The 11,531-nt window shown below is 30.0% G+C and overlaps 1 protein-coding gene across 1 annotated transcript in view; it reads left to right on the plus strand.

Moving 5' to 3' along the window:
* Positions 1-11,531, plus strand: part of Vha100-2 (V-type ATPase subunit a family protein Vha100-2) — a gene marked incomplete in the record, with an annotated part of 226,939 nt that overhangs the window by 104,898 nt on the left and 110,510 nt on the right. Inside the window, 1 exon segment of the mRNA XM_067050852.1 lies at positions 3,891-3,946.

Here is an 11,531-nt window from a genome sequence, read left to right on the forward strand (position 1 = left end):
CAAGCAATCCCATTTCTTTTTTTTCTGTAACCAAGCAAATTGATGCTTTCGGTGTCCAGGTACGTATAAAAATGTCATGTACAGTTGAATATCTGTATTTATCATTTTTAAAATTAATTACTTTATCATATAGGTACATTTGTAATTATTTCTTATAATAACTAATTCTATAAATGGTGACAATCGTTGGCTCAATGGTGAGGCACTAATTCTAAGAACCCGAATTCGAATCCGGTTGTGACGGATAATTATTTTCTGTTTCACTGTAGTGAGTCAGCCCTGTGGGTTCAGGAGCCCTCCAGGGTCCACTCAGCCTGATGAAGTGGGGACCCTTAATAGGGTAAAGATCAGCCAGTAGAGCTTGATTCTGATCAAACACTTCCTTGCACAACCGTTGGTCGTTAGAAACAGTACTTTCTTACAATGCATTGCACCTCTGACTCTTCACGGGTCATAGCGGTACACATTTAATTTAATTTAATTCTAAAATTGTTAAATAATAATTAAATTCTTCATTTATCCTGGGTCTAATCACTTTAGATTAATATTACAAGTGTCAGATTATGATTTAATGCCTTAGAGTAAAATACAAAATTTTCAATATAAAAAAGAAATTATAAGCAATCATAAGTATGATTATAATTATGAATTTGATGAGATAAAAAAATAATCAATAATAATTAACAGAATGTATAAAATAAAAATAGAACAAATAAAATAAAACTATACATCATATTATAAATCATAAGGTGACTGACTAACTTCTAATAAAAAAAATTAAAAAGAATCAAATACAAGTAAACTAAAAATAATAAACAAAAGATACAATTACTGTTACTATGCATATTTACAAGTTTAAAAAAAAATCAGAATTATCAAATACAGAAGATAAATAAACCAACATAAAAGGTAATGAAAAAACAATGAAATAAAATAAATCCTCTTAGAAATAATAAATCTTAAGGATATAATTATAAAAAAATGAAATAAATTATAATACTAATATCCTTGTAGAGCTTAATAAATATTAAGGAAATTCCAATAATATTTATGTTAAATATTATTTCTATGTCCCTCTATTTACATCTTAATAATAACTCTTAATTGTTATTCTTCTAACTAGTATTCTAAGTATTAAATGCAATAATATAAATGACTCCAAAAGCTTTAATATGCATATTAAACTTGGATTAATTTAAATAATTTACTTGTTCAGCCAAAGTTTCAGCTGTATAAATTATGTTAGCCTTATTAATTGTTGCATTTAAAGTTATTTTATGTGTAGTAATATTGAGGAACCGGTTAATATCGGTGATTCATAAGTATATATGTAAAACAGTGTCCGTTGCCGTTTTATTTGCTGATCCGAAACTAATATAATTAACGTGTATTTGAAATAATGAAATAGTTATCAGTTATATCAGATATCAGTTACTACACTTTGTCTAGCTGAGGTGAGTCGCAAGTTAAATTAGCACGTTACTGAAAGTGTTTACTCTTCGGAGGCGAAGCCCCACGCAGTCGTGAAGTGGGTTTACCTCGAACCAAAGAAGCTAAGTGAAGCCATATGCAATCCATATGAATACCCATCTCGGGACGATTCACGAAGGGAAGTTTCCAGAACATTTAAAATATTTATGTTTTTATACTAATTTTACGTATGTATATTTCGTAATAAATAATTCTTCCTTCATAGATATTATGTATGAAGTAAAACATTATTGTATTGTCAAAATCTTGCTGTTCATTTTAGGGAATATCTGATGAAACGGAAAAAAATAAGCATAATTATTTGATTTAAATAAATTTTATAATAAAACACCGTACAACATTTAAAAAGTCAACAGAAAAAATCGTTAGAATGATCTGCTACTCTACAAAATTATGTATTTTGTAATTGTTTTCTTTACGCCTAAATAAGTTATAATATCTTCTTATCTCACAACCAGTGTAATTTTACAATGATACAAGTAAGGTTTTAATCTTCTAGCATCAGAATTGTGATGCTGGAAGTTATTGACTCACTGATAATCTTAATGGCTATACTTATAAGTGTTTTAACTGCGCTTTCCTAGGAGGTAAAGGAAATCTATTCATTAATTACAGATTTTCATCGCTATGAACATTAGTATTGCTTTCTGCATGAAATCGAAAGGTATTTATTTATTATTATTTTTTTATATATTTTCCATGTATTATTTTATTTTTTAACGATATTTTAATAAGATTACAAAGGTTCATGAAGTTTGACTCTCAGTTAACTACATTTAAAGAAGAGAATTAATTAAAGTGACCTGAAGACTGAGTGAAGACTAAAGCCCAGGCTGCTATCGGACTTATTGTTATAAATTCTATATTTATCAGTTATATTATTGTCACTCTAGAATTTTATTTTATCTTAATTTATTTTCTTCCTCTTTATCTTTTTCTTATGTTCACCTTCTTTTTTTTATTTATTAGAAGGCTATTATTTATTTTGCTGAAGCCATAATTATTGTTTTTGTTATTAACTTTAATTATATCTTTTATCAAGAATACTTACTTACTTTTACAGGTTTTTTCCCCTCATTGGGTTGCCTGACCAATTTATATCTAGAATTATTCTTTTAATCTATTTATTTGATATTACTTTTTTTTTATTTATAACATTTTATATAGTAAGAGGTTTCTTTTGTATGAGACTATATCTCCCTTCCCCATAATTAATTGTTAAAATAAAAAAATGTATCTCTTACATTAACCATGTTAGGTCCACCATGCCGATCTGGCATTGAATAAATAAATAAAAAAACAAACATTTAATAGGTGAAAACAAAATAATAAAACGACAGGGTATCAATTGCTTGACTACAAAGAAGGGAGAAGTAAAAAAACAATAGAAAAATTCATCTAAAAATTTAGTCCTTAAATTTATTAATGATCGTACGTTTCCTAAATTTACCTCATTCCCTCCCTTACAATTTGTACGACAAAAAAATCTATGTTTTGCAACTGATTGTTTTATCTAGATTTGAACAATATCAATTTTGATCTTACCTTCCTATAGTTTTATTGGCTTTGAGTGCGTTATTCTTGTTCTAAATACGGCCTAATGATTGTGGATTGGGTTCGGAAATACGGGTTGGATAATCAAGAGTTATTGGATATTTCTTGCGGTTAATAATTTCCCTTATTAAAAATTTGAATGCATCAATAAATAATTTAAATATTTATTTTTTGAGCAAAAGGTGATAAAAAATTTTTTTTGGGGAGGGTATCGGATGTTACTTTCTGAGATTAATATACGGTGCATCACTCACCCTATTTACATCCTCGTCCTTCCAGGTTTCTATTCCTACCACCAATTTTGTACAATTGGGTATCCCGATCTTACTGATAAGAATCATTCAATAAGACAAGTTTTTTTTTTTTACAGTAATATGCCAAAGTAGCCTGTATTTATTCTCCTGTAAAATAAGCATTCTTCATAGTACACAACTGGTTTAATTCGTTTACTAAGGATGGAAATAACGACCCCTTTTAAGACCTCTTTGATGGCAATTATGATGAGGGGCTAGATATTGTCAAGTAAAATGGAAATTATTGGCTATAAAATGTTTAAATGGAATGATATAATGTTTAATGATATCCCTTAATTCTGTATTGAGTGGGTGGGTGAAGGTTACATACTGCCTCTGCATTTCTACGTCTACAAAAACACTCCGATCAACATTTGAATACTTAGTGCAATTAAATTTAATTTTTAATAACCTACCTTAATCTGGTATAAAACATCAAATGTCTATACTCTATGCATTTAAATTATTTTGAACATAGATGCATTACTTGAAAGTACTACAAAAAAATTGTATAACTCTAAAGTTCTTTCTAACAATATTTTATCATTATAGGTGAGCCAGGACAAAGATCTTGGGACTGCTGCCGGCCAGTGTTAATCCTTATAAAGGTAGTTATTGATTATTATCCAAATTAAATTATAAAATTTTTAGGAAATATTTTAAAAATGGATTGACCTTTGCTTACAAAATATTTCATTTCATGGTTTGTCTTTAAATTTAAATTTTAATATAAATTAATTTACTAAATAAACAGTATGTAACACAAATATTATCCATCTTGAATGTAGTATATCTCTTGTGACATTGAAGGAGCGAAAAATATCACATTTTTTCAGCCTTTGTACCGACTGAGGAATCCACTGGCATGGTGAAAACTATATATCGTATTAGGTTTAGTGTGATAGTACCTCGTGTAATAGCTATGAATCCACTGCCATGTTAATTGTCACATATTCAAAGAGAGAAATACTTTATTTATCTATGCTGCCTAAATACATTAGGTTGATATCTCACACAGCATACTTATCAATCCGTAATCGGACATATATAAATTACACATACATGGTATAATCAGAAAAAAAGAGATACAATAATAAGATATAATAAACAATTTTTTCCCCCCTACAGTTTCCTTTTATAATCCATTTCGGTCTGTACAACAAATACAAATGTTTCAATTCATTCCTATTTTTCTTTCTCATTTCTGCTCCTTCAGTTTCACCCTTTCACAATTTTTCAATTCACCCGATCAACAAATTCGCTCTCCGGAATTCACCCTCCTAGATCCTCTTCCGTGACCCGCTAAACAAATTCAATATTAGACGGTAATGTGAGATCAGACCATCATTCATAGTCACAGCAGTAGATCAGTTTACCAAAAACAAACAAATAGATACATTTTACGAGAATAAGACTAACACATAGATTAAAAGGAAAATATAATTAAAAACCGGTTACAGGAAACACTTGAATGGATCAGTAAGTTTAAAAAAACAAAAAAAAAATAGTATTAATAAAATAAAATAATTTAATGAATAAATACGTTAAAACACACACATAGAGAGGTCAACATATTAAAATAAATAAATAAAACAAAGAATAATCTCCGAGCTAATTCCCATGCAGGTGATGGTGTATGACCCCCAGTCCAAAATAATATTTTCCGCCAAGATCGCAATATCCCTAATATAATATAAAGTAAAACTGATAATGAACAATATTTTTCTAATCTTGTTTGCAGCCCTTGATTTGAGAATTATTGATTCTTTGGGACAGAATTTGATTCACAACGGACAGGTGATCCTGTGAACATTTTAAAACTCAGTTTGAAGCCAATTAGAATGTAATTGGCCATAAATGCTCACAGAATACGTGTTAGCAGATGCTAAATGGATCGAATGTTATCTCAATACTGTGTGAGTATAATCGCTTTAATTACAGTATTATCTCAAGCCAATTTGAGATCGCGTTGTCGATAGTTAATTTAAAGTAAACATCACATTAAGCTTTTTGGTAATTTATCTCAGTAACTGAAAAAATTCACACTATTAAGACCAAATTAAGTTAATTATTTGTGTTAAGTTAATTATCCTCCCGTTTCATTCGGTAGTTTGAAATACCATAAGCAGAACCTGGATTTTTCATCTCCAGGCAAGACAAGGGTTAAACAATTCATAATATAAACTCTCTATTTATACTGGACTTGACAACTATTTTTCCACTGGAGGGTCCGAAAAAAAACCCTGGTTTTTCATGCCATTGCATATTTTGTTTACATGCATTTTTTGACATGCTTATCGAATATTTTGCATATTTGAAAGACATATTGCATATTTCGATTAAGTAAAGACAAAATGATAAAAAATAAAAAATGTAACGTAGGGTATATTTCACATTAAAATCGTTCAATTTGCAAAGAATAAAATAATTCCAAATATCGTTATGCAACCTTGTGCAATTGTCTTTTTAATAGTTTTTTTTTTTTTTGCGCTTCCATACCTGCATCTTATAATTATAAAACCAAATTAAGAAAAAGGTGTTATTCGCTTACCAGTATAGTTAAACTTCTACACTCTTTATAGCAATTTTTTTTATTTATTTTTTTAGCTTATGTCCTTTAGGTCCTTCTTTTTTTTTTCTTTTTTTTAAATTCATTTATTATTATTATTTTTTATGTCATGGTATAGATATTCATGTAAATGGGTTAGGTTGAAAAACTATCTTCAATATATCAGATGATCGTAGTGTTTCACTATATTACAAAATTTAATTTACTTATTTAATATATTTGATAAATTTAAATTAAGATGATCTTTTTGTTAAATTTGAGAAAAAAATATCTAAAAATTTGCGCCTTCAGCTTGGCCAACCCTATTTTATGCAATGAAGTATTTATTTCTCAGTTTTTATTGTTTGTTAGCGGAACTGTCTTATATTAAAATAAAATTCTCCACAACATATTATAAGATGATAAAGGGTTATATATCAATTAACTTTATTTGTTTAATTTGTAGTCCATGGATAAGTAAAAATAAATATCCAATAAGTTGAGCTAAACTAACTATAATTTTCATATAATCTACTGAATTATTTATTTTTTTGGTTCAAGTCCATTATGAGGGCCTACACAGCCCTAGGTAGAATCAAAAGGAAATTAATATTTACTGACCTAGGTTGGAATCAAACTCACTATCTTCTGAACCATGTACTCTGGGATCCCAACGCACTCAGCTATCAGTTCCTCATTGATTTATAATGTGTTCGTCGACGTTTTGGTGCTCTACCCCATTTTTGAACAAACATATTTTGTTAATATAAATGTTGTCGAATTGTTTTATTAATTTTTTTATAGTCGTATTAAAAAACAAAAAACATTGGCAAGAATCTGGTTTTGGCTCTACTTGCTCTGTCGATATCACATCTGGACAGTAGAGAACTGATAGCTAGATGGTTGAACGCTTAAAATAAGTTTGTTCATGGAACTCATCGAAAGATCGAACGAGGATAGATTTCAAAAAGAATTTCAACACTAGACTCATCTGGAATGTACAAGTACAAGAACCAATAAGCCGAGAGACATAAACGGACCACTCATCAATAAACTAAGAAATGTTTAAAAAAAAACACACAAAAGTGGACAAGTGCCATAAGGGGAAACAGAAGAGATGAAGTGGTTTTTGCTAGAGTAAGAATAGGACATTCCAAATTAACAAACCTCCACTTAATCACAAAAGAGGACCAATCTATATGCCAAACCTGTCAGTCACCACTATCGATAAAGCATATAATTGAAGCAGGCTCATCATTTCGTCAAGCCTTCGAAAATGATAAAATTCCTCGTACAAGAGAATTGGCCCTAAATGACTCAGCAGAATCCATAGACAAAATAATAACATTTCTGAAAGAAACTCAACTTTATACTAAAGTATAATCCACCAATATTGACCAGTGTAAAAAGGAAATGTTCTACATTCAACTATCAAATGTCAAAAACAAGAAGATAAATAAAGTAAAAAGCGTCTAATAACCTAGATGTTGATCGCTCTGAATAAAAATCTAATCTAATCCAAAAACCAATATTTGGAAAAATTATTCGAAATCGGCCTCTTCAAAATCTCTCTTACAAAAAATATTCTATTCCTTACAGCTACCTTGGAATTTGTAAGAACCGTTTCGGATCACAAATATTATCTTTATCCCACCTCTAGTTACTATTCAGACAAAGGTAATTCCCTTGAATTTTCTTCTCCTACCTATACTTAAGGCGATTCGGGATCAACGACCGAGGGGCCTAAGGGAAAGGTGTTCGTAAAGTGCTATAACGGACTTATGGTCATCATTGGTCTGTTAGAAAGAGGTAGGACGTTTGCTGTATTGTTACAAAATTAAAAGTAATGTCCAAGACAAAGTTATACATTCTACTTACTTAAAAGTGTTTGCTTAGAATGAAACGTTCATTATAAAAAGTGTGATATATTCTAACCTTACTCTTGTTTATGTAACTGGATGTTAAATAACTTCTTTATTTAACTGTAAACTAGATATCTCGTATCCATTTTTTTCCTTCTCATTCTTAATATATACCTTAACTGTACGGTTTACGCATCGGAGTAATTCGTTATTTTTTTGACTCTATGACGTAATGATTTTATTATGAATTTAACAATACGGTGCTGAATAATCTAGATGTAACGAATCAAAGTGACCGATATTCGAATAATTCCAAATATGAAATGGTAAAATTTTACTCTTCAAAATATCAAAATTAGAATGATGTAGAATCAGACGAAGCAAGTAAGAATGTAATTTATGAATATATTTTTCCCCAATTTATGAATAATTTTTATGAATCTGAATACACTTTTCTTTTTTGAATTTTATTATTTTTTATATGATTTTTTCACTTTCTTGAGACTGATTATTATTGTTTAAATAAAATAAATTTTATCCAATTTAAGTATTAAAACAGTTTTTATTTCTTTAAAAGTCCAACGTTTCGGCCAATTCGGTCATCCTCATGGATAATCTATGAAATAACAGATTTTATTATACATTTATTTTTAACAGTTTTTACAAAAAACGTTATTATTAATAAAAGAGCATACCTTAAATACGAATTTACACTCACATCAATAATTTAAACACTTTTTGTAGGCCATTCTGCTCAGGTCAATAAAACATTAGGGAATCATATTAATTTATTAATAAGCTTTCCTTCACATTGAATATTAAAACTTTTAATTACAAATAAATTTAACGCTTTTGTCACTATTTTCTTACAACTGTATTTTTTATCTTCCTCAGGTCAGGCATATAATTTATTTATTTAAAACTGTATTTTGGCTAAAATTCTTATTTCTTTTATTAATTAAATTCATGTTATAGTTCATTATAAATAGTAACATAAAGTGTTTACCCATATTTTTTCTAAATTATTTTTGCTTAAAATCATTGTGTCTGTTTTAAAATTCAGTATAGGATTAATGTTTTCTGATATGTAAATAGACTCAAGTATTTTCCTTTTTAATGCATTCTTTTTTTTTTTGTAAAATTATTGTATTGTCAAAATGTGTTGGTTTTTAGCTGCATGCTGCACTAGGGCTGTTATATTGGGACCCTTCTCCTTGATTTTACATTATTACTTGTCTATTATTAATTGTCTAGTATTCTTATTGAAAAAATTCATTTGTCGTTTGAAAATATAATTTATGGGGGAAATATTTAATTGCCAACAAAAATCATTTTTCGCATGCATGAGCGAAGGAAAGGAATGAAATCTATGTTAGGCCATTTTATTATTTATCTCCGATATTCCTTTGAACTTTGCATTAAATCAGACGAGCCGTATTTCAAATATAGCATTGTCATAAAAAGCATTAATTTAAAGTGTTCTCCGTGTTGAAATAGTGACTGGGATTTGATTACATTTGTGCTGCATCATTCATACATTCGTCACCAACTTTACTCAAATTTCGGACTAGCCGTTATCGAAATATTATGACAAATTTGTCAAAAAAACAAAAGTTTGCAAAGTAGACAATTATTATGGACCATCTAAATTTCCTTGGGATTAACGGTACTGACTGTTCGAACCAGGTTTTGACCGCAGCGAGGTATGGTACTAATTGTCTCCCTTACGTCTAAAATTTACCACTCGAGTTAGAATTAGAATATGAGGACAAAAATTGTTTTTACTTACTACACGAGTACAGAGCTTGCCTAATTTTGAATAAAAATCCTGAGAAATAATGAGTTGAGGTAATACGTAATTATTCAGATCAATGAGTAAAATTGAAAGAACTCTGAAATAAATGACCTTTACATTGAAGCACAATTATAGATCATAAAAAAATAATTCTGTGCCGCTACAACCCTTGAAGGGTAGTGCAATACTTTGTTAGGAAGTACTATTACTAAACCGACGGTTGTACAAGGAGGTGATTTGGTTAGAATCACGCTAGACCCCCAGATTTATACCTAATTAAGGGTTCACGATTTATACTGTAGGATGGATTCCGGAGGGCTCTCAACCACAGGGTTGACTCACGGCTACAATGAAACAGAAAATAATTATCTGCCGGTGCAAGATCCGAACACGGGTCCTAGGAGTTAGTAGTTCAGCGCCTTAACACTGAGCTACACACTCCCAATTATAGATCATATGCAAAATTATTAACCAATCTAAAGAACCTTATTTTAACTAATTTTCTATGAACTATTTCGAATCGATATTGCATAATTGTTGGAGACATAATGTTTTTCTACTTGTTCTAAGGTCGATATGATGATGTCATAATGCTGACTGAAAGAAAATATTTTATAGAGTGACGTATCATAAAATCCATAGTATAACATTCCTGGTGCAAGTTTTGTGTAATAATATTAATATTCTGTCTAGGATAGCTTTTTTAGATTTTTTTAAACAAATATGGTATAGGTTGAAAGTTATTAGCTTACGTTTTTCTGGTTCAGCATCACGCATGCATGTGGCCGGTTAGCTCTTTTCAAGGCTGTAAAAAAATTTATCTTAATGGCCAGATAAAAACCAGTAAATCATCGAGTCCTTATCATAACCGTCCATCTATGCCTTTGGTTCTAATCTTTACTGTTTTCGGCACCCCTATAGGTCTAGAACTTAGTTCTGATAATATTTAAGGTTGTTAATTCTTGTTTCTACCGCAAAGAATCTCATTAAAATTCTTTTCAATGATGCGCATTACTCGTACTATTGTCGATTAATTACAAGAAGAACAATTACAAAACATCTATACAGACTTCTATCACTTTTCACTGGCAAGGTATTGACTGTAGTTTCCACTGAAAATTAAGAAATTTTTTTTGCACCCTCATAGTGTTTTTCGAAAATTAAGAAACAATAATTTTCGATTAGGCCAACTAAACTAAGGATCTGTGCCAACTGTTCGGCACTTCAGGCCATGAACATATTAGATAACACAATATGATCTTCTTACGGACTTTTATTGCTTGAAAAATTACAGGTGGAATGGTGGGAATTATCTATCCTATATATCTCTAACATATTCCCTATCATATTTCTACAAAACATAGTTTCCATTGTGCCTGCGGCAGACTATTCTAAAGGCTTGCCTACACAGAAGGCGGTCTAGTTGTACTATGCAATGTTGCATCTCTTTCAGACAGAACGCGGTCTATGGCTGCCGGTCATTCTTTGTCGCGACGACGAGCGATCCACTTATACAAATTCATTGATTCCCGCCGTTCTGCTGTTTACGTTTGCGGTTGAAATGACTGACTGAACGGAAGTATTAATTCAAACTGTGCGTAAATACACCTATCTTTATGGTAGTTACCAGGAACATTATAAACGTATGTCAAAGAAGGCTTAAGCAATTGATTTAAAAACTCTAGCTAGATTAACTCATTTACGATGAACCCAACATTGTATTTTCTTTTTGTTTACTGTATTACGCAAAGATAATTATAATTGCAAGAGTTATTCGTCAAACGAGAGACGGACCGACCGCACAAGATATCGCGTTCTGTGTTGGTCTTTCCATCGCGACAGACCACCATCTGTGTAGCCGAACTTAGCTAAAAACTAAAAACTAAGTTATTACTTCATTTTTTAAATTTATTTATTGATATTTACAACTGTACATAAATACATCAAGTAAATTTGAGGAAATCATAATGGTATGGTACAAGCATGTA

This window comes from Halyomorpha halys, unplaced genomic scaffold (assembly GCF_000696795.3).
Source record: "Halyomorpha halys isolate HHAL.00 unplaced genomic scaffold, Hhal_1.1 Scaffold571.1, whole genome shotgun sequence".
NCBI lineage: Eukaryota > Metazoa > Arthropoda > Insecta > Hemiptera > Pentatomidae > Halyomorpha > Halyomorpha halys.